General features: G+C 43.1%; 1 long non-coding RNA gene across 1 annotated transcript; it reads right to left on the reverse strand.

Annotated features, from left to right (window-relative positions):
- Positions 1 to 492: 492 nt before the first annotated feature.
- On the reverse strand, positions 493 to 5,563 carry LOC121655472. The gene is made up of 3 exons (XR_006013216.1): positions 5,505 to 5,563; positions 5,314 to 5,421; positions 493 to 553 (listed from the first exon to the last, which is right to left on the reverse strand). It is a non-coding gene; the product is annotated as an uncharacterized LOC121655472 (long non-coding RNA).
- Positions 5,564 to 25,098: the final 19,535 nt, after the last annotated feature.

A 25,098-nucleotide genomic window follows, 5' to 3' on the forward strand; every position in this document is an offset into this window, starting at 1 on the left:
TTTGAAGCCTCTGAGGAATGAGGATGTGAATATGTGATGTTCATGTGTTGAGACATCAGTAAATGTGTCATTTATCCAGCAGCTTCAATCTTTAGAGAAATCCTCTTACTGCTCTGCAGACGCTCAGCCAGCTCCTCCTGCTTCATCCTCCTCAGGAAGTCCACTGTGATCTTCACTAACGCCTCTCTGCTGCTCTTCCTCTGCTCCTCATCCTCACCCTCCAACACTGAGCATTCTGGGTAATCTGGACTCAGAAGCTTCTGGAACTTCTTCAGCTCCTTCTTCATGAAAGTGATCATGTTGTCCTCCAGCAGCTGGAAGAGAAACGATATGAAGGACACAATCAGACTGAAATCATGGAGCCAAACATCAGATCCATGTTGGACACACTGACAATCCACTGGTCTACAAAGGTCAGCATGGAGATGATGTGGACAGAAGAGATGGAGAAGTAGTTGTTGTACATGTACAGACCATAAATATGGAGTCCAGCTGTGTTTGATGCTGCTGGGCAGACTGACCACTGGGAAGCTCTGAGCTCTGCTGGTCCACTCTGTGGAGGAATCAGGAAGAATCACATCACATTCTGTCACATGGAGAAGCTGCTTTCAGCTTTTAGGAAGCTCTCACCAACACCTTCATGAAGCTCTGTGCTGAGGTGCCCTGGAGCAAGGCAGCCACAGCCAGTGTGTGCTTGGATGAGGCTGGTTAGACGTGGCAGCTCCCAGTATAAATGTGTTTGATGTTGGAGTTTTCCACTAAGAAAAAGTTTGGTGTGTTTGTGAGGAGCCAAACTGACTGCAGGTCACTTAGTAACTGAGGTTCAGAGAATCTCCTGAACTTCTGGAACACGTCCAGAATCTGTTTCCTTTTTCCAGAGGAGGAAAAACTCTCGTCTGCTTCTACGTTCCACAGATGAGAAAGTTGAATTATGGAGATTCTATGTTTCCTGCACTGAGACAGAATCCTCCTGATTATTCTCAGCTCACAAGAAATATTTAATAAAACTCACATGCTTTAATATATTAGATTAGGTCAGATTAAACTTTGTTATTATGTAGGTGATTAATTTTGTGTTACTATTGCAGGGCTATTGCAGAGGCCTCAAGCCCTCTGCAATCATCCAGCAAGTCAAGTGACTACAGAGGTGAGTTTACTGCTTGAGTTTCTGTCTTGGTTTCGGGTTATTGTTTACATTGTTGGTGTGGGGCTCTGTCGTTAGCACCTTCTCTCTTCAACCAGTTGAGGCCGTGACGCAGGTCACACCCACTGTGTACTGCTCAGGGCAAAGCAGATAGAGGAGGTTTCAGCCGGGTGCAATCAAGCAAAGGGAGCTCAGCTGTGTCAGCTCCAGGTACTTCTCCACACATGGTGCGCTGAAGCATCAGCGTGGTGTCAGCCTTTGTGTCAGCCCACGTCGGGTTAAGACCACTGAGGGTAAAGACCTGCGAGTCTACCTGTGCGAGTCCACCGAGCAAAGGCACAAGCTTAAACCTCCTCACAACTATATTAACGCACAATGTGCTTCAAACCCATCCCTGTCAGATATGGGTACAGACCAAGGCATGTCACCCATAGACACCGCAATCCGCAAAACCTGTCCTTTCCAATGGCATCCACATCAGTCACACCCTCTGTTACATTTGGTCTCTGGAACTGTCAGTCCGCAGTTAACAAAACAGAATTTATCAGTTCATTGATAAATCTCTCAGACATTCAGGTCCTAGCCCTGACTGAAACCTGGATCCGTCCAGAAAACACAGCTACACCAGCTGCCCTTTCTGTCAATGCAGAATTTACCCAAACACCTCGCTCAGCTGGACGAGGAGGTGGAACGGGTATTCTTATTTCTAAAAAGTGGAACTTAACTTCTGTCCGTCCTATGGCTAACTGCTCATCACTTGAGTATCATGCAGTAAAGGTCTCTACACCCATCATTGCATACATTCTGGTCATTTACCGCCCTCCGGGTGGCAGTATAGCTGAGTTTGTCTCTGAAATGGACATGATTCTCTCTGACATTCCTGATGATGGCACACCACTAATTGTCATGGGAGACATGAACATTCACATTGACGAACCACAGGCAACTGACTTTCTGGCTCTCATCTACTCTTTCAATCTCAAACTGGTACAGACTCCTCCAACACACAAAGCTGGCAATACTCTTGACTTGGTGCTGACCAGAAACTGTTCCACAGCCGACCTGTCCGTCACCCCGCTGCACCTCTCAGACCACTTCCTGGTTAAATTCTCTGTCTTCCTTCCTCATGTCAATCAAGCAGCTCCAAAAATGGTTTCCTACCGCAGAAACTTGAGATTCCTCAGACCTACACAGCTGTCTGATGAGGTTTACTCTACCCTCCCTCCCCACTCAGACTTCTCCTTACTGTCTGTTAATGAGGCTACAGAAACACTCTGCTCCTCTCTCGCCTCCTCTCTGGACAAACTCTGTCCTCTGGTGTCAAAACCAGCCAGACAAAACCCTCCCAGTCCATGGCTCACTGAGGCTCTAAGGGATCACAGAGCTGGACTCAGGGCGGCAGAAAGAAAGTGGCGCAAATCAAAAGAGCACACTGACTTGTCTGAGTACCAGCAAAAACTTGTAACTTTCACATCCAGCCTAAAGGCGGCCAAGATAGCCTTTTATCAGAACAAGATCCGCAATGCTCCCAACACACGACAACTGTTCATGGCGTTTAACTCTCTTCTATCTCCACCACCTGCTCAGCCTCCCACTGTGCTGACTGCAGAAATGTTTGCTTCCTACTTCACTGAAAAGGTTGCTACCATCAGTAACCAATTCACTGAGCCTGACCAACTCAGCCTTGCCAAACCAGCTACTGGTGCCTCACTCTGCTCTTTCCGCTGTCTAAATGAGGACAAAGTCTCTAAACTTCTAGTCAGCTCAAAACCCACAACCTGTCCTCTTGATCCTGTTCCCTCTGACATCCTGCAGAGCATTTTACCTACAGTCAAATCTGCAGTAACTCATATTATCAACTCCTCTCTTAAATCCGGTGTCTTTCCTTCTGCCTTCAAGCAAGCTCGGGTTACCCCGCTGCTGAAGAAACCCACACTCAACCCAGCGGTTGAAAACTACCGGCCGGTCTCATTGCTTCCATTCATGTCTAAACTAGTAGAGCGTGCCGTCTTCAGTCAGGTCTCACAGTTCCTCCAAGACAACAACCTGTTAGATCCATATCAATCTGGATATAGGCAAGGTCACTCTACTGAAACTGCTCTCCTGTCAGTTACTGATTCCCTACGGCTTGCCAGATCCACTGGTCAATCCTCAGTCCTTATAGTGCTGGACCTGTCGGCTACCTTTGACACGGTCAACCATCATGTACTGTTCTCCAAACTCTTGGAGCTTGGCATCTCAGGATCTGTCCTCTAGTGGTTTACATCCTACCTCACAGGGAGATCATTCAAAGTATCTTGGCGAGGGGGCGTGTCCAGATCACATGGGCTGACAACAGGGGTGCCTCAGGGCTCGGTGCTCGGCCCTCTTCTCTTTTCCCTATACACCTCCTCACTCGGTGCAGTCATCAGCTCTCATGGTTTCTCCTACCACTGCTATGCAGATGACACTCAGCTTTTCCTTTCTTTCCCACCTGATGACACAACCGTCTCAATGCGAATATCAGCATGCCTTGCTGATATCTCTGCATGGATGAAGGATCGCCACCTTCAGCTAAATCTGTCCAAGACTGAGCTTATTGTCTTTCCAGCCAGTCCTTCTTTACCGCCACAGATAAGTGTGCAGCTTGACTCAATCACACTAGTGCCTACATCTTCTACCAGGAATCTTGGTGTCATGGTAGACAACCAGCTGACCTTTAAGGACCATGTTGCCTTGGTTTCCCGGTCTTGCCGATTTGCTCTCTACAACATCAGGCGGATCAGACCCTACCTGACTGAACACACGACCCAGCTCCTGGTCCAGGCTCTGGTCATTTCACGCATTGACTACTGCAACTCCTTACTGGCTGGCCTGCCTGCATGCTCAGTTAAACCTCTGCAGATGATCCAGAATGCAGCAGCACGTCTGGTCTTCAACCAGCCCAAAAGAGCTCATGTCACTCCACTGCTAATTGCTCTTCACTGGCTTCCAGTTGCAGCACGCATCAGATTCAAAGCTCTGCTTCTGGCTTACAAAACAATAACCCAAACGGCTCCGGTCTACCTTCACTCCTTAATCCAGAGCTACACTCCCTCTCGAAAGTTACGCTCTACCAGTGAAAGACGCCTAGTGCTCCCACCACAACGTGGCACAAAATCAGTAGCTAGACTCTTCTCCTCTGTTGTTCCCCGGTGGTGGAACGATCTACCAAACTCCGTCCGATCCGCAGAGTCTATATCCACTTTTAAGAGCAAGCTAAAGACTCAGTTGTTTAAGGAGTATTTCCACATTTAGCTTAACTAAATGAGTCAGAAAGATTTGTCCAGCTTTTTGGCTCAACCAAGTACTGAAGAAGCTGTGTGCACTTATGCCCAATTTGATATTATGTGATGAAATCATGCACTTATGACCAAGTTGATATTGTGTGACGAAATCGTGATCCTGTATTTAAATAAAATGACTAAAAAAAAAAAAAAATTATATGCACTGCACTAGCACTACATGACAGCACCTGGGTCCAACTGGACTCAAAAGCGGTCTGACTATCACTTAATTATGACGTCCCATCTTGTTTGAATTCATGCTTTTGTTGTTCTTACTCTCAAATGTAAGTCGCTTTGGATAAAAGCGTCTGCTAAATGACTGTAGAAAAGAATAGAATAGAATGTTTGTGCAGATCACTTTCCCTTAGATTCAATAAATCCTGTAAGAGAGCATCCCTGTGGTAAGATGGCCGCCAGGTGAGTTCGCTCAAAGCTCTGCCATAAAGCATCTAGCCTTTGTATAGATATCTATGGAGTGCATAGTCTCCGGTGTTCTGGAGATCTCAGTAGCCAGTTAAAACCGGTGATAACATCATCGGAGTGGCGTAATCCAATGTCCAAACTTCCTGTCCAGTCTAGGCTGTTAAAGTAAAGCTATTCCGTACGAACAGACCTGAGAGAGCAGGAAAATAACTGCAAAAATGCAAAACTGGAAAAGATACTGGGCCTCGCAATTTGCTCGTGCCACAATCTTGTTATAGTGGATAGATCACATTAAAATACTGAAGATAACCTCTATTATTATTATTATTATTATTATTATTATTATTATTATTATTATTATTATTATTATTATTATTATTGAGTTGAAACAAAAGATGGAATAAAACTAAACTGATGCAACAATTTGGCACCTCTGCTCACCTTTGTGGGTCTGATTTAAAATAAAGAGGAGCATCCCTTGACCGATCGCTCTTAAAGGACAAACAGCTGGGCTCAGATCCAGGTCCAGGTCCAGGTCCAGGCTGGTTCCTGTGAATCCAGATGTCTGGTGATGTGAGTTGTGATCTCTGACATGGAGAAGAGTCATGGACAGTTAGAGATGGACATCTCACCTCTGAGTGGTTTTAGAGGGAGGGACTCCCTCCTCTCTGTCCTGATCCATGATGCTGGATTCACATCAGCTCACACACACTTTCTACCTTCACCTGCAGAGAAAACACACATCATTCATCTGAACATCAACTGAAATCCTCCTTTCCATCATCTGCTGCTCCTCCTCTGATTGGCTCTGAGTTTCTGCTTCATATCAGAGTCAGATGGATGCAGTCAGACAACAGTGAGGAAGAGGAAGCTGCCTTCAGCTGCTGGACTTCTATCAGGACACCAGATGGAGGGCTGGAGCTGCAGACCAGCCTCAAAAGAGGAAACATTTCTCCTCCTTTTATTACCATGAACAGAAAGTGAAACTAAATCAGATGAAGATTTAAAACAGGAAGCAGGAAAAAAAGTTTGACATTTTCTGTCAGAAACAGAAACTAAAGGATGAAGTTAAAGAAGGAAAAATGAAGTGATTCCAGTTTGGATGGAAAGTCTGACTGAAGGAGCTGCAGAATCACACACTGTAGGTTCTGATCCGTTAACCTGCTTCCTGTCAGCCACTCCTCATCTTCATCATCTTCACCTCTACAGGTGGATTATCTGCTCCATCACAACTGCTCACACTGAAGCTTTTTTCCACATTTAGATCAATTTTCATTTCAGCTGTTTCACTGAAAATCTTCCTGCAGCAGTTTGACTCAAAGAAGGTGAAAGTGTTCAGATCAGAGAGGAGACCAGTTCTACAGAGAAGCTTTACTGGTAATCTCCTGGAAACTGGAATAAAGACAGAAATAAAATGAGGGTTTAGTGTCAAACAGCAGATGAATGTGGTTCAATCAGCGGTTCCAGCATCAAACTGCAGGTGTGATGAAGTTCAGCAGGAAAAAGTCAAATATTTCCATGGTTGAAATTACGGGGAGCTACGGGGAGCTCGGCTCCCCTGGAAAGAAGACCTCTGAAAACCTCACATGGGACACTGAAGGGCTTTAACCCCTTGTTGTCTGTTGCAATAAACGTCTTCTGTCCTATATGGATTTTATTTCTTTTTATCTGATCAGTTTATTTAATTTATTTTACTTATTTTTATTCACTCGTATTTATTTCTATGTTATCCATCAGTTGCCTTTTTTCATTCATTAGAACAATTGTTATTATTTTTCTTTATTTAAATTTTATTAAACTGTAAATAAATTCAATTGTTGAGGGGTTAAAATAGCAAACTTTCAAATTCCTGAAGCAGTTTCCACCTTGTTGGACGCTTTACAAGTGATTCTAGTTTCTGTGATTCTCATCTGTGTCGTTCTTCGTCATATCGGGTATCTAAAGGCCCATTTATGCTCAATGCAGAAGATGAATACAGAGACGGATGGACAATTTTGTCCGTCTCCTGTGTTATTTATGTGCAATTTGCTCTTTTGCTGTCTTCAGAAGGAATCAGAGGAGCCCTATGTTCATAAATATCCCCTTGGTAGAGCAAATTTGTTCGGCAATACACAGCAACCAGACAATCATTTGGCTTCGACAGGTTAAAAGAAAGAAAAAAAAAAAAGAAAAAAAAGAAAAAAAAAAGGGACGGATCAGTTCTGGTTTAATGTCCTGCAGAGAAGACAGTTCAGATCAGAAACCTTGATAAGTCTCTGCAGGGATTTTCTGTCCTTCAGGCTCTTGTCCAACCAGGCTCTGAGGTATAAGACTGTAGACCTGTAGAAGGTTTTACGGACCACTGAAGAGACCCTGGACCTCCTCAGGTGGGGGAGCCGCTGGCTCCCATTCATGACCAGAGCTTGTATGTTGGTCCAGGTTCAGGTGTCCACCTGCAGCAAACTGAGGTCTTTGATTCTCCTCAGCCTCTCCACTGGAGCAGCACTGATGAAAAGGATGGATGAAGATGATGAGGGAGTGTTGTTGCTTCTGCCTAAGGTCCACCACCAGCTCCTTGGTTTGGCTGATGTTTAGCTGGAGGTGGCTGTCCTGGCAAGATGTCTCCAGGGTCTCCACTTTGCATTAGTGCCTATGGCGTGGGCAGCTTCCACATCTGTGAAGCTCCACCAATGCTGAAAAGTACATGGAGGTTTTAGAGCAACATCTGCTCCATCCAGACAACGTCTCTTTCAGGGAAGGCCTTGCAGATTTCAGTAAGCAGCATGGCTTCACAGGAGAAGAGTCCAGCTGCTGAACTGGCCTGCCTGCAGTCCAGACCTTTCACCAATACACAACATCTGGAGCGTCATGGAAGCAGAAATCCAGAAGGTCCAGGACTGTAGAGCAGCTACAATCCTGCATCAGACCAGAATGGGATAACATTCCTCTCCTAAAACCCCAGCAAATATTCTCCTTACTTCCCAGACATTTCCAGACATGTTAGAAGAAGAGATGCTACACCATGCTGAACACCACCCTGGAACTACTTTTTACACCATGCCGAACACCACCCTGGAACTACTTTTTACACCGTGCCGAACATCACCCTGAAACTACTTTTTACTCCGTGCCAAACATCACCCTGGAACTACTTTTTACACCATGCTGAACATCAAACTGGAACTACTTTTTCCACCATGCTGAACATCACCCTGGAACTAATTTTACACCATGCTGAACATCACCCTGGAACTAATTTTACACCATGCTAAACATCACCCTGGAACTACTTTTTACACCATGCTGAACATCAAACTGGAACTACTTTTTACACCATGCTGAACATCAAACTGGAACTACTTTTTCCACCATGCTGAACATCACCCTGAAACTACTTTTTACACCATGCTCAACATCAATCAATCAATCAATCAATCAATCAATCAATCAATCAATCAATCAATCAATCAATCAAACTTTATTTATAAATCACTTTTCATGCTGGGGCAACACAAAGTGCTTTACAAGAAAAATCAGTTCATCCATATTAAAACAAAAAGAAACTACGTAACAGGGGAGAGAAAAAAAATTAAAACAATTTTAAAAGAAATTACAGTTGCGTGCAGGAACATGCATATATTTACACAAAGCAGATACACAATGCAGGTGGAGGTGGATTATAATGCAGGAAATAATGTCGCAACACAGAACTTAAAACCTGAAAAACCTGCCTGAATGTTTTTACTGTGAACACGAAGAGAAAGTCAGAGTTCAAGTTGTTCTGTACAGCCACATTCCCGCCTCATTACACATCAACAAAACCACAGTTTGATCCTCAGAGAAATAACGATCTGATCATCATGTAGATTTGTCTTCAAACAGCAGAGATCAAAGTTGGAGCTGAAATCACAAGTGAACACATTCTCCAAACATTCCAGAAACAAAGAGGAAAGTTCACACTTACAGTTTGTTCAGAGAAGAAGAAGAAGAAGAATCTCCACTGATACACAGGTGAGCTGCTTCCTGGAATGAGTCACATTTCTACCTGTGATGGAGGGAGGACAGGTAGGAGGAGGACAGGTAGGAGGAGTTACAGGTAGGAGGAGGACAGGTAGGAGGAGTTACAGGTAGGAGGAGGACAGGTAGGAGGGGTTACAGGTAGGAGGGGTTACAGGTAGGAGGTGTTAGAGGTAGGAGGAGGACAGGTAGGAGGAGTTACAGGTAGGAGAAGTTAGAGGTAGGAGGAGGACAGGTAGGAGGAGTTACAGGTAGGAGGAGGACAGGTAGGAGGAGGACAGGTAGGAGGAGAACAGGTAGGAGGAGGACAGGTAGGAGGGATTACAGGTAGGAGGAGCAACATCAGACCTTCCTCCTCCTCTTTAACAGCCTCACCTGCACCACTGAGATGTTCTCCAGCAGTGTTTCTCCATCCTGGTCCTCAGGTCCCCGTCCTGCATGTCTCCATGTTTCCACACTTTAACCCACCAGGCTGAGATGAAGGACTCATTAACAGACCTGCAAAGACCTGGACCAGGACTTCATTTCATCTGAATCTGAAGGGTCAGATTTTTCTCCATCAGTCTTGTTTTCATCTGGAAGCTGACCACACATCACCTGTCTGTCCACGTCTACCTCACCTTCATCTCAGCCTTGGATCAAACTGCTTTAGTAGATAATGAGGCAGAAATGTTGCTGCAGAACAACTTGAACTTTGAGCCTCTCTTTATGTTTCCAGTAACAGGAGTCAGAGAAGTTTTACAAGCTTCATGTTGCAACATCATTTCCTTCCTCATCGTTCACCTTCATGTTATTTCAGAAACATCCGTCTTTTCTGTTTCATGTCTTCTTAAAAATCTCCTTCCATCTCACAAGCAGCCAGCAAGGCCTCCACCTCCACTATGTTTTACATCTACTTTACTTAGAGCTGCCAGAACACGTCCATTTATCTGTGGATCAGTAGAAATAAATTCATCTTTAGCTCATTTTTTCAGCTAGAAAAAGCTGAATATTTTACACTAGTTCACACATGACAGTAAACTAAATATCTGAAGCATTTCCAGCTAAATAAGGTGGAAAACATCACCTTCATCTCTAGAAATGATCCACACATTGTAGAAAACAGTAAAATGTCTGAAAGATGAAAAATATTCTGGTGAATAATGAAGCAGTTTGGATGTAGTTTTAATCTAAATTCATGTGTAATCAGCTGAAGTGGCTGCAACCAGTCCCAGCACCAGGAGAAGCTAACAGGCCCAGCAGCTGGTGGTTGCCATGGATACACGGCTCCTGTCTATCAATGAACTTTGACTTGTTTATAAGAGGATGAATCCCGGTTTAATCATTCATTATGTGGCTTTTATGAAGCAGATTAGATATAGATGCTATAAAACGTTTTCTCCTCTACTAAAGAAAAAACCTTCATGCCGACACGTAACCCTCATGTTCTGTTAGAAGAAATTACGTTGGGACTCTTATCTACTAAACTTCTAGTTTGAACTTTAAACTGCAATAAAATGATGAAAGATTAATATTTTCAGTTTATTTTATTTTCATTTATATCATGATTAATGCATCAGCATAAAGAATTAAGATGCCAGTTTTGACCAAACACCACCAGCAGCTTTATGGAAAAACACATTATAATTAAATATTGTAAAAACTAATTAGACCTGCATCAGTATCAGAAAACCAACTGGCCCATCAGATAGATACATGAGAAGATTCATTTAGTTTCATTTTTATTTTTTTTAATAATGTCAGACTGAACACAAACCTGTAAAAACCAGATGTGTTGTGTGAACTAAAAACCGCACTGAAATCACGACAAATTAACGCCTTGATGATGATTTATTTTATAGTATTTTATTTTATTCCAGTCTTATTCTTTGTGTTATATTTTCCTGTATTTATGGTGTTTTTTTTTATTACTGTAAATCAATTTAGGCATTAAAGAATTTATATTTAGTCAATGTTTTCATGAAAAGGTTCTCTATAAAATGTTATCATGATTCGAGATAAATTTTCTCACAGCTGAAAAAGTACAAGAACTGATTCTAACTACCAGTAAAACAATAATAATAATAATAATAATAATAATAATAATAATAATAATAATAATAATAATAATAATAATAATAAATTCTATATAACATAGCAGCTGATCTTTGTACAGCAGATGATGGAAAGGAGGATTTCAGTTGATGTTCAGATGAATGATGTGTGTTTCCTCTGCAGGTGAAGGTAGAAAGTGTGTGTGAGCTGATGTGAATCCAGCATCATGGATCAGGACAGAGAGGAGGGAGTCCCTCCCTCTAAAACCACTCAGAGGTGAGATGTCCATCTCTAACTGTCCATGACTCTTCTCCATGTCAGAGATCACAACTCACATCACCAAACATCTGGATTCACAGGAACCAGCCTGGACCTGGACCTAAAACCTATACCTAGACTCATTTCTGGACCTGGACATGAAGTTAAACTTAAAGGTGAACCTGAACCCAGCTGTGTGTCCACGGACAACGACCAGTCGAAAGTAGATTTAATTAATTTCCAACAAAGTCGTGGATCTGTCAAACAGTAAGTAGTTGAAGTTGAAGTATGAAGTTAAACCTGGACCTGAACCCAGCTGTGTCTCCATGAAGAGCGACCAGTCTAAACAACGTTTACTTAATTTCCATCAAAGTCGTGGATCTAACAGACAGTAAGTAGTTGTCAGTATTAAAATGTAAAAGTCGAAGCTGAACTCTCAGAATCAGGTTTTACTGTGAATCTTTGCTGCTGCATCATCTGATCTGATTCATCACATCTGAACATCCTGCATCCTCCAATAACTCTAGAAGCACAAACAGCTGCAGTTTGATCCTAAATCCAGTCACATCAGTCTGAATTCATCTGGTTCAGTTCTTTCAAACTCAGCTGTGTTTCAAAGCTTCATGTTTCCAGTGTGTGAGGGAGCCTCCTCCTTACTGGTCATACTGGATGTTACATACGAGTCCGTCTCCTCTGAAGTCCACTGATCACATGGAACGTGGAGCTGACACACTTTCTTCACACAGTCTTTGCAGCTGCAGCTGTCTGTGATGCAGCAGATTAAAGTTCAGCTCCAAGGTCTTCATCAGCTGGAGAAAGTCCAGTCAGTTCAGAGATCATTAGCTGTGGAAGCTGCCACACATCTGGTGGCTCTCTTCCCTGAAAACAGCTGAGCAGCTTCCTCAGATCAGCTGTGTCACCAAAGTCTTTCAGTTTTGTCTCCTCCTGGTCCGTAAGCCAACGATCAAAGCAGAGACACATCAGTTTCATCAGCTGGGATCTGCTGCAGTTCAATAATAACAGTTAGATAATATAAAACCACTTCTTACTAGTGAAATATTATCCCTTGTTTCCTAGTTTTGATGTTTCTTCCACAGGAACATTCGTATGCAGCACAAAAATCTGACATTTTGGTTTCACACACACAGTCTGACCGGGTCTGAAATCCCGGCCAAGATGTTGGCGTGAGTGACAAGCTTAAACGCAGCATCTAGTGTATTTATCTATGCATATCATGTTAAATTACCTCACCAATCGCTCTGAAACTTCACGGTTGTTTCACCTGCTCTACACTTCAGTAAAATTCAGTAAAACACAACTGAATGTGGAACAATGACAAAGTTTACTACATTTTCACAAAATAAAATGATCTACTTCATTAATTATTGATTCCTCCTGCCTTTGCTGAATTGGCAGATGCCCTGATGTGCATTAAACATTTTAAAACTCTCCTAATGGCCGTTTATTTGCAAAGTCTTTCCTCTTTTATCTGAGTGTATTGTACTGAGCATTTTAGAGAAAGTTTGAGTTGTCTGGAAAAGGAAGGAAGCGAGAAGCGTCCCAGGTCAGCTGTCTGAGATCATGTTGAGGAGGAAATTAACAAGATGTTGATGCAAAACTTTAGCCTGTTTCAGTTAGATAGCTTTTTTTTTTACATTTATTTTATATGATTTATCAGCTGAGGTTTGCTGGTGACACAGCTGTAACATCTGCTGGTCGTAATACAGCCAGATGGATCAGGTTCAGATATCTAACCAGTGTCAAGATTAAACTATGGAGGAGGTAAAGTAACACAATGAATTACTTTAATATATCATTAAATAATTCCTTAAATGTGTCATTAATTAATTGAAATGATAATTAAATACATTAATGTTTTATTAAATGTATCACTAATTCATTAAAATACCGATAAATGTATGTAAAACCATATATAATCATTCACTATTTAATTATTCATGGTCCTGTGCTGCAGAGCATGATGAATTTATTTTATGTCAACCTTGTCCGTCAAAGTCAGTGGGCGTGTCCTGATGCCTGATTGGTTGCCCTTGTCAGTAATGGATTGATGCAGAGCTAGTGAACACATTCCAGCACACTGTGTAGCGTTTTACTCCATGTTGGTTTAGATACTAGATGTTAAACAAACGCATAGAACAAAATTTTATTAATGACCACAAAATATCAGGCAGTGTGCGACGGGAAGGAGCTGCTGAGAGAAGCAGCAGATTTATGGAAGCTCTAAACAGAACTTCTACTTGGTTCTCCAGAACTGCAGTCGGGTCAAACTCCAAACGTCCGGTTGCTGTGTGTGTTCTGCTTGTTGTGTCCTGGTACCAGAGAAGAGGTGGAGTACTTCTTCTAAACTTGTAGTCACTCTGTGGTCAATACTTTGATCAAAAGTGACGAAATAAGTCCAACAACTTCAATAAATTCCTCTGCTTTCCTCACTGCATGTTCTGGTTTAGCAGGTCCTGCTTCCACATCATCAGCTAGCTCTAAAATGTCTCATTATCTCCCTGAAAGGTTCACAAAAATCATCCATCATCTCTCTCCAGCAACTCAGCTACGGACCAAAGCAATGGATCATACTGGACTAGCATTAGCCCTGCCCACTGAGTTTGACGGACTAGTCTGACAGATAAAATAAATTCATGATGCTCTGCAACACAGGACCATGAAATAATTAATTAAATAGTTAAATAATTATATATGTTTTTACATACATTCATTTGTATTTTAACAACTTAATAATATTAATAATACATTTAATAAAACAATGTATTTAATGATCATTTTAATTATTTAACGACACATTTAAGTAATTAATTAATTATGTATTTAATTATTTCATTGTGGCACTTTTACACCTCCATACTATAGGGCCCCTGTGGGAAGAAAAACTGTAAAACCATGAACAGAAATGAACACAACAGCAGCTAGTATGTATGTGTATGTGTGTGTCTGTGTGTGTGTGTGTGTGTGTGTGTGTGCATCCATTTTGAACACTGGTGTAGGGTGAATGTATCTGGATGTTGGTATGGATGGACAAAATGGATGACGTGGAGGTGTGTTTGATTGTCGGTGATGTGGAGTTCATTTGCACCATCACTCAAAATAACTCGTCCCTTAATGTTTAGTACACACACCCACACACTGCACACACACACTGCACACACACTGGGTCTTGAGAAGATCCTGTAGTGGTGAGCAGTTCTTCTCTGTTCTTGCTTCTGCAGATGGTTGTAGACAACGTGGCGGGGCGACTTGTCCTTTGGTCCAGTTGTTTGGTTGTTTCATGTCCTTCCTGCTTCTCTATCTTGATCTAGACATTATTCAGGATCTTTGTTACTTTTTCATTGCTGTGATGGATCTCGACCTCATCCAGGACCTATTCGGTTTTCTTGATGAGCTCTCTGTGGTACGCTGTCAGGTTCTCTGGAGTCCAAGTCCCTACTCTTGAAGGACTTGCAGATTCTCAGGAGGGATTCAGCTGCCAGAGTGCTGAGCTCACTTGATCCTGGAGAAGTTGAATTTCCTCCATTTCACTGCTGATCAAAGAAAGTTAAACTCTTGTGTATAAATGAGGGTACAGATGGTTCTAATCTCTCTCTCTCTCTCTCTCTCTCTCTCTCTCTCTCTCTCTCTCTCTCTCTCTCTCCTGGCTGCCTTGCCAAATATGTTACGCTCTAAAGAATGATGCCGTGGCCGATCCTTAGTGTAGCACATTACATTTAATTCCTGTTAAATATAACAAAATAATAACAAATAACAAAATATTTCGTCTCTGTGTTTTATGTGCTGCTGTGTGAAAGGTGTGTTTAAATGGGGTAAAATATTTCAACAGCTTCCTCTGTTCAGTCTGTATAAACACATAAAGCAACATGAACAGGTTGTGAAAGACAAATCAGAGCAGGACTCTTGTCTACCCATGTAGCTGACAGGTGATAGAAAGAATTTATGCTTAGATATGCAGGGGTGGGTCTAGAAAAGTTTTGATGAGGGGGCCAGAGAGGGGCACTGACCGGGAAAAGGAGGGCACAAATTAGAAATCTTTTTTTTTTATCAAAGGACCAGTAGAGGACACTGTTAGAGGAGGAGAAGAAATAGACAGAGATGAGACAGGAATCAACAACAGACTTTAGTTAGCAGGAGAGATCAGAGTAGAAGTAGGAATAAGATAGATGCAGAATTAATATTGATATTATTCATGATGTTTTGCAGAGCAGAGATGGAGACGTCTGTGAAGCAGCCGCTGAAGGAAGATGCTTCAAACCAGAAAGATCCAGAACATTCAGCAGGTAGGACCCAGCATCACATGAAGCTCAAACTGACCAATCACATCTGTAGTTACGTTTGTGGTTTTAGTATCACCTTCTATGTTTGAAGGTTCTCTCATTGGTCACGAAGGAATCTGGATAATGAAGCAGTGAAGGTGCATGGATGGAAGTTCACAGCTTTAAATTCATCCTGCTGACTTTTTACCTTTTAGTTAGTAAATCCTGACACCAGTCATACAGGGACCGGACAGCTCGTACAAGCTAGTCCGGCACTCCATACTCCTGGAGTACCCCTCTCAAGCACCCCTGAATAGACCTTACCGGGGAGGCTGAGGAGTGTGATCCCCCTGTAGTTGGAGCACACCCTCCGGTCCCCCTTTTTGAATAGGGGGACCACCACCCCAGTCTGCCAGTCCAGGGGGACTGTCCCCGATGTCCATGCGATGCTGCAGAGGCGTGTCAACCAAGACAGCCCTACGGCATCCAGAGCCTTAAGGAACTCTGGGCGGACCTCATCCACCCCCGGGGCCTTGCCACCGAGGAGCTTTTTAACCACCTCAGCGATCTCAGCCCCAGAGATAGGAGAGCCAGCACCAGCTACCCCAGACTCTGCTTCCTCATCAGAAGACGTGTTGGTGAGATTGAGGAGGTCTTCGAAGTATTCCCTCCACCGCCTCACAACGTCCCGAGTTGAGGTCAGCAGCCCCCCATCCCCACTGTACACAGTGTTGACGGAGCACCGCTTTCCCCTCCTGAACCACCAGATGGTGGACCAGAATCTCCTCGAAGCCGTCCGTAGGTCATTCTCCGTGGCCTCTCTTCCATTGCCCGAGCTTTTGCCTTAGTGACCTCCGAAGCTGCGCTCTGCTTAGCTCGCCAATACCCATCAGCTGCCTCTGGAGTCCTACAGGCCAAAAAGGCCCGATATGACTCCTTCTTCAGCTTGACGACATCCCTTAACCCCCTAGTGCCTAAGCGTTCGGCACAGCATATGCAAGCCTATACCTCACAATGGGGCCAAAAACCTGATTTTGGGCACTTTTTGGGTGCCCTCCACGGGCTCCCCCGGAGGCATAGAGAGGCGTGCCTGGTGTCCATGCATTCATCCGGGTCTCCTCTACATTTTGGTAACAGAGCGCATGCGTACCCCAACGGTCACCCCGAAATAAATCGTTAAAGAGGGGTATGCACTCGCAGTTGCTCGATCCACCAGAGGGCGGGCTTCAGAGAAACCAATGCATTCTGGAAAGTGGGTTTCCCCTGGATGGATGGGGCTGAAACTGACAGGACTTGCTCTTTGAATGTACACAAATCGGGCCACCAGGTTTCATCTCCCTGGGACAACGCCTGGCCGAGCCACGAGCTCTCAAAGGGGAGGTGTACACCTGCAATACCACAATATGGGGCGTCAGTTACGAGCCGCGGACAACGGGCCATAACTTGGCCATTTCGGAATGGATCGGGTTCAAACTCGCAGAACACACGCAGAGGCCCTTGGCAGACATGTCCTGTGAGTTTGTCTCTGTAGGACCAGGCGTTTTGGAGTTATGAGCTAAAAACATCACTGCGGCCATCTTTAAAAATCCGGAGCTTTTCGACATCTCGCCAGTTTTGCTTTGGTGTTCTTTTTCTGCTTATGTAACACAGCTGAAATTTCCCTTCAAAGTAGAAAAGGCTTCAAGGAAGCCCCCTTGCAAATTTGAGCCTTCTACCTTCAGGAATGGGGGAGCTCTGCGAGTTGTGGGAGTTTGGACCACGTCTGACACTTGGAGTCTGGGCTTTTCGCCATGTTATGGGAACGAAAGCTATAACTCAGTCATTCCTGGAGAGATCGATCTGAAATTGATGTGACAGAGTCAGAGGACCGTTAGGAGTATGAATCTGGAGTTTCAGCTTTCTGTGTGCAGGCATGACCAAGTTATGACCGTGTACTCCAACTCGACCTGAGGCGCAATGATGAAGTCTTAGGCGTGTACACTTTTATCTTCTGAATGCCATAACTGGACTGTACTTTGTCTGATTTTCTTCAAACTTGGAACACTTATAGAGGGGTTCACGAAGGACAAGTGGTAGAAATCTGGGGACCCTAGCTGTCGGTGTCCACCAACAAGTTCAGGGGTTACCGCCACGACAGGCACCGACGACCTTATGGGCACAGCTGCGGCTGGCTGCCTCGACAATAGAGGCACCGAACACAGCCCATTCGGACTCAATGTCCCCCGCCTCACCCAGGACATGGTTGAAGCTCTGCCGGAGATGGGAGGTGGGGAACTCTTTCTGACAGGGGACTCTGCCACATGTTCCCAGCAGACCCTGCGTCGAGGTGAGTCAAACTATATCTAGCCGGAACCGCTCAACCTCGTGCACCAGCTCAGGCTCCTTCCCTGCCAGAGAGGTGACATTCCACGTCCCTAGAGCTAGCGTTTGCAGCCAAGGATCAGACCACCAGGGTCCCCGCCTCACAATGCACCCAACCCCTATGGCCCCTCCTGCAGGTGGTGAGCCCACAGGAGGAGAGGCCTATGTCTCCCTTTCGGGCTGAGCCCGACCGGGCCCCATGGGCAAAGGCCCGGCCACCAGGCGCTCGCCTCCGTGCCCCACCTCCAGGCCTGGCTCCAGAGGGGAGCCCCGGTGACCCACGTCCAGGCAAGGGAAAACTTGGTCCTTGTTTTTTCATCATCATAAGGGTGATCTGAGCCGCACTTTGTCTGGTCCCTCCCCTAGACACCAGTTTGCCATGGGTGACCCTACCAGGGGCATGAGCCCCCGACAACATAGCCGCTAGGATCGTCAGGACGCACAAACCCCTCCACCACGATAAGGTGGCGGCTCAGGGAGGACCTGATGCCGATATTCATCACATATTGTTCCTTCTGTGTTTAGAAGGAAGCAGCTTCACAGCTTTAAATTCATCCTGCTGACTTTTTACCTTTTAGTTAGTAATTCCTGAACATTTCATCCTTCTTTGTCATTAATATTTGACTGTCATAGTTATACCTATGATAAAAATTACAGGCCTCTCATCTTTTTAAGTGGGAGAACTTGCACAATTGGTGGCTGACTAAATACTTTTTTCCCCACTGTAACTGTCCTAATTCAGGTACTTTTTTTTTTGTTTTAGACGGAATAACGTTTCTTGAAAAGACCAAAGCCTAAATGACCATGGTTACATGATGTTTGTTCATTCTGAGATAATTATTCAGAATTAAATATTTCTAAATTAAATTATGCTCCTTTCGTGTTTACATGGAAATAGTCATTGTAAATTGAGGTTTACATGGAAAACATAATGTAATTTATTTAATTCTGTTTAACATCCGGGGGTTGGAAAGGGGGCAGATGTGACATATTTAAGTCTACTGGAAGAAAACAAACCCTAGTTCCAGCTTCTTTTTCTTTCAGCTACAACCTAGAAGAACAAATAATAAGTACCATTTTCACTTTGATTGTAATTATAGTTTTGAAGCAGCAGCTTGACCCCAGCATACTCCTTCACTTTAATCGCCTGAAGAAGAGAAAGAAATGGTCTTGGTTCGAGTCCAACGCTTAGGGTGCAGCTTCCTGGAATATTCGTCTGCTAGTGTAGAGAATATGTGTGAAATATGTGCGAAAAATGTGCGTCATTGCAACGGGACAAGGGAAAGAGCATGCACAAAACGACTGGAATTAATTTCAATTGGAAAAAGAGTAAACATGATCAAAGACTTATATAATGAACCAGCCACTTTAGGCTTACGTTTATTCTGAATGGTCATTTTCATTCGGAAAATTACGTTTTTTACATTTTTTATTTTTAATGAGGATTTAATTTTTACTCTGAATAAAATGTGAAATAAAATTCTTATGTAAACATGGCCAGTGTCTCTTCTTTTTTCTGCAGAGAGAACAACTTCCAAGATTCGGCCTGAGTTTGTGAAGAGGGTGTCTTTAGAAATCCTCAAGCAGCTCCTAGATTACCTGGAAAGTAAGAATGTTGTCAATGTTAGTGAGAGAGAGGCTATACTTGAGAGGAACCAAACTAGAGCAGATAAGGCACGCGACCTCATCGACTCTGTGATGAATAAAGGGGAGGAAGCCTGCCAGAGGATGCTAGCACATCTTAAAACCATAGATCCCAAACTCTACTTCCAGCTGCTTTCTTCCTTTGATCCATCTGCTCTGGAAGGTAAGGCCATGTTTTTCTGTAAAGATTTGGCAACCAGGCAAACGTTTTGGTCGTTTACGTCTCTGAGATAAACAGCAGTCATATTTACAGACCAGAATATTTACCAGCTGTTCAACATTTATTGGCTTCATTTAAACAAAACAGAAGATGCTTTTAACAATAAATGAAGTTATTTTCTATTGGCATGTAGATTAAAGTTGTTCATATTAATGTTTGTTCCTACTGAGATACTTCAGGTTCAGCCAGTAACTTGCTAAGGCAACGTGTTGCTATGGTGGTTGCTATGGTGGTTGCTATGGATGATGGTGTAGCTGAAAGCATGCAGCTTGTATGTTGTCTAAATGATTGTGTTAGTGTTGTGTACTGATCTGAGCTGTTTTATTTGTGTATTTTGATGTTTTTTAAAAGCAGTAAGCGTCTTGTTTGGATCGCTGGCAGATCAGAAGCAGCTGGAACATCAGTCAGTTGATTTATGGTTTTTGGGAAAAAGCGTCAAATTTCATGAACAACTTTTATGCCAAAGTTGAAGAAAGACACAATAAAATCAAAATAATAGTAAAGAAAATAAAAAGAATAGATCATAGTACTAGTAGTGGTGGTACTATGAGTAGTAGTAGAAGAAGAACATATTGTACAGCTAGAACTGGAGCTTTTGCTGTAGCACTCAAACCTGATGTTAATCTTTAGTTGTAGAAGCTGTAATAGCTTTCATAATAGAATATTAAATATTATGATAGTGTTTAAAGGTCCCATATTATACATTTTTTCAACAATTCTATATGAGTTTCTGAGGTCCAACAACATTGTTTTCAAAGGGTATTATCCCAAATTTGGCCTTGGTTCTTAATTTCAGTCATTCAGAAAGTAGCTCTAAAGAGAAAAGGCTGTTTCTGTGTGTGAACCTTTAAATGATCATGACTGGTGCCTGTCCACGCCCCTCTCTGGTAGAGGATCTGGCTTTCGCTGATTTTAGGGGGGGGTATAGCACTTTCCACTACCCATGGGAGTGGTTTTCCCCCTTATGAGGTCACAAAGGGCAAGATCTCAGACTCACTCATATGAACACACATTCACTAAAAGGTGGGGCACACAAATGAGAGAGGAGACAGAATTTTCTAATTTTTAGACCTCATACACAGGTTATGAGGACACATATGACTGTTAGAAAACCTTTAGAAAGTGGATTTTGTATAATATGGGACCTTTAAAGTAAATAAATACTATGGCATTCAAGACAAATGGTGTCATAAACACCCCAAATAATCCAGATGTTTTTATGTAGTAAATATTAAATGACATGATACAGTAGCATTAGACACTTAAGAAGCAGTATAACAACCAGCGTTGTCATATAGGAGGGAAAGAGGATGGGATTTCTAAGGGCCCACAGCCCATTAGGGTCCACACACAACCCAGGCTCTATACCTGAATTATTATGTATAGATGAAAACTGGAGGAAGAGATGCTGAATCCACATGTCTACTGTTAAACTGAACTAACCTGTCACAGCAGCAGGAAGTCAGAGCTCCAGCAGCAGAAGCTTTCACTCAGTTACATGGCTGCATAAAATTTTATTATGATGCATTCAAGTTTTATATATATATATATGTATATATATATATACAATACCATTCAAGTTTGGGGTCACTTCCCTATTGAATCCCATGGCAAAGTGACCCCAAACCTTTGAACGGTAGTATATATATATATATATAGATTTTACAGCAAGATAAAATAAAAGACACCAAATACTTATTGCCCTACAAGGGTGACATCCCTCTTGTGTTTTCCCTCCTACATGAGTGTTTGCTAAAACTAAACTGCTCTTGACATAGATCTTATTCAGGAGGTAATTTTGCAGAGCTTGACATCCACATACATGGCAAAGTGAAAGTATCTGCCTAGAGCCATGATACTGAGAAGCCCATTTAGATTGTGTGTATTCCAAGACTGGGTTAGTTCTTCACCAGTGTCCATGAAACACAACATTTAATTTTCACAAAAGTAATATATAAAGGAACAATAAGCCTTTATGCTCTGCTGCTCCAGAATCAGCAGTGGCTGCTTCGTCTGAGTCCGACCAAGCAGCAGACCTTCATCTCCAGCCGTCCAATGATGCCTCTGATGGTGAGTAAGTGAGATAGACACTGGTTGGCTGTACACATGTTTTGCACGTCTTTACATGCGTGACATCCATTTTGATACCAAATGGAGTCACTACTCTACTTTCTCCTGTACATGGCGTTTAGCAATAACATTGTTCCACCAGTTATTATATAAATAAGGTGGTTTAAGTAGTTATGGGTACTATAGCTTGCAGATCTGACAAATGAGACAACTAAATATACATAATTCACATACTAATACTACTAATATATTGTAAGGAAGAAAACAAATTGGATTCATTACATCAGGCACCATCAAGAACACTGAAAAACATCATAATACACAGACATAAAAAATGGGGTAGAGGGGCCAATGACCATGTTCTTTCTGGGGTCCCAGAATTCCTAAAAACTGCCCTGATAACAAAAGTATGATAACAGAACAGTAATACTTGTTGTACCTTCTGTTATAGTAATTCAATTAAAAATGCTTCTCCCACAAGTGTGTATTATACATTCTGGACTTTTCCAGAAGCTTGTTTCTGGTGATGACTGGACTCCTTGGCACTAAGTTCCTCTCACTTTCACTACATTTCTTAGCAGCTTACATTAACAACTGTTGTAATGTACTTTTGGTACAGAAACATTGACATTGTACATATTGCAGACTGGTGTTTAATAGCATCAAACTACATCTATTCTATATCTGAACCACAATCAACAGCCTTGGACTTCTGAATGTCTAGATTCTGTAATCCTCCATTCTTTGCTGTAAACCTGCTGAAAGATCATTGCATTTGTTTGTGTTACTAGATAAAATTAGTCTCTTACTTTCTGTAATGTAACTGAAACACGCATCTAACCAGAGTTTGGGATGATTTCATAATCCTCGCCGCAGATGATTTGATAGTTAAATTTTCTTCTTTCAGTTTATAAACTGCTTAATAATAAACATCCTGATCTGTTTTGTTGTTCAGGGGCTTTTCAGAAGTGTCAATGTAAACTAAAATCTGCCCTGAGGAAGAAGTTCCAGTGTGTGTTTGAGGGGATTGTTGAAGAAGGAAATCAAATTCTTCTGAACCAGATCTACACAGAGCTCTACATCACAGAGGGAGGGACTGCAGAGGTCAATGATGAACATGAGGTCAGACAGATTGAAACAGCATCCAGGAAACCACACAGACCAGAAACAAGCATCAGACAAGAAGACATCTTTAAACTCCCACCTGGAAGAGATGAACCAATCAGAACAGTGATGACAAAGGGAGTGGCTGGCATTGGGAAAACTGTCTTAACACAGAAGTTCACTTTGGACTGGGCTGAAGACAAAGCCAACCAGGACATCCAGTTCACATTTCCACTGACTTTCAGAGAGCTGAATGTGCTGAAAGAGAAAAAGTTCAGCTTGGTGGAACTTGTTCATCACTTCTTTACTGAAACCAAAGAAGCAGGAATCTGCAGCTTTGAAGAGTTCCAGGTTTTCTTCATCTTGGACGGTCTGGATGAGAGTCGACTTCCTCTGGACTTCCACAACAATGAGACCCTGACTGATGTTACAGAGTCCACCTCAGTGGATGTGCTGCTGACTAACCTCATCAGGGGGAAACTGCTTCCCTCTGCTCGCCTCTGGATAACCACACGACCTACAGCAGCCAATCAGATCCCTCCTGACTGTGTTGGCATGGTGACAGAGGTCAGAGGGTTCACTGACCCACAGAAGGAGGAGTACTTCAGGAAGAGGTTCAGAGATGAGGAGCAGGCCAGCAGGATCATCTCCCACATGAAGACATCACGAAGCCTCCACATCATGTGCCACATCCCAGTCTTCTGCTGGATCACTGCTACAGTTCTGGAGGATGTGCTGGAAACCAGAGAGGGAGGAGAGCTGCCCAAGACCCTGACTGAGATGTACATCCACTTCCTGGTGGTCCAGACCAAAGTCAAGAAGGTCAAGTATGATGGAGGAGCTAGGACAGGTCCACTCTGGAGTCAAAAGAGCAGGAAGATGATTAATTCACTGGGAAAACTGGCTTTTGATCAGCTGCAGAAAGGAAACCTGATCTTCTATGAATCAGACCTGACAGAGTGTGGCATCGATATCACAGCAGCCTCAGTTTACTCAGGAGTGTTCACACAGATCTTTAAAGAGGAGAGAGGACTGTACCAGGAGAAGGTGTTCAGCTTCGTCCATCTGAGTGTTCAGGAGTTTCTGGCTGCTCTTCATGTCCGTCTGACCTTCATCAAGTCTGGATTCAACCTGATGAAAGATAAACAATCACACTTGAGGTGGTTGTACACATTTTTTAAGAAACCAGATTCAATACGTCTCCATCGTAGAGCTGTGGACGAGGCCTTACAGAGTCCAAATGGACACCTGGACTTGTTCCTCCGCTTCCTCCTGGGTCTTTCACTGCAGACCAATCAGAGTCTCCTACGAGGCCTGATGACACAGACAGGAAGTAGCTCACAGACCAATCAGGAAACAGTCCAGTACATCAAGAAGAAGATCAGTGAGAATGTGTCTGCAGAGAGAAGCATCAATCTGTTCCACTGTCTGAATGAACTGAATGATCGTTCTCTAGAGGAGGAGATCCATCATTTCCTGAGATCAGGACGTCTCTCCACACATAAACTGTCTCCTGCTCAGTGGTCAGCTCTGGCCTTCATCTTACTGTCATCAAAAGAAGATCTGGAGGTGTTTGACCTGCAGAAATACTCTCCTTCAGAGGACGTTCTTCTGAGGCTGTTGCCAGTGGTCAAAGCCTCCAGCAAAGCTCTGTAAGTACATATATAGCAGGATGTGGAGAAATATACTGCTGCTGGTATAAGGGTACATCATGGGACAAATTATTACTTGTCTTATTATTTCCTCTTCAGACTGAGCAGCTGTTCCCTCTCAGATGAAGGATGTTCAGCTCTGTCCTCAGCTCTCAGCTCTCCGTCCTCCAGACTGAAGGAACTGGACCTGAGAATCCAGGCCTCAGGACTGAAGGAGCTGTGTGATGGACAGGAAAAGTGGAAACTGGAAACTCTCAGGTCAGGTTTCTCTGCTGCTCTCACATGTTTTTCCTCTGTTTCAGCTTCAAACTTCTCTGTGATGGAATAATCTGCAATGTTTTCTAAACTACTTTGAAATATTCTGAATGAAATCTGTCCAGAGTAACGCATCTTTTAAAATGAAGGAACATGTGTTTTATTTAGGACTTAAAGGTATAAATGAGCCTCTGGTTAAATAAAGATGCTCTACTTTGTCTCTCAGCTTTGGTTGAAACGTTGCTCGTCCTGCTTGTTTATCACGTTGTTTCCATCCAGTGGTTCAGTCACATAGTAAACAGAATCACCCCCAATGCTTTTTCCTGCCTAAATTCCTTTACCCTGATGGAAAACA

The sequence above is a fragment of the Melanotaenia boesemani genome, chromosome 2, assembly GCF_017639745.1.
Source record: "Melanotaenia boesemani isolate fMelBoe1 chromosome 2, fMelBoe1.pri, whole genome shotgun sequence".
Taxonomy (NCBI): Eukaryota; Metazoa; Chordata; class Actinopteri; order Atheriniformes; family Melanotaeniidae; genus Melanotaenia; species Melanotaenia boesemani.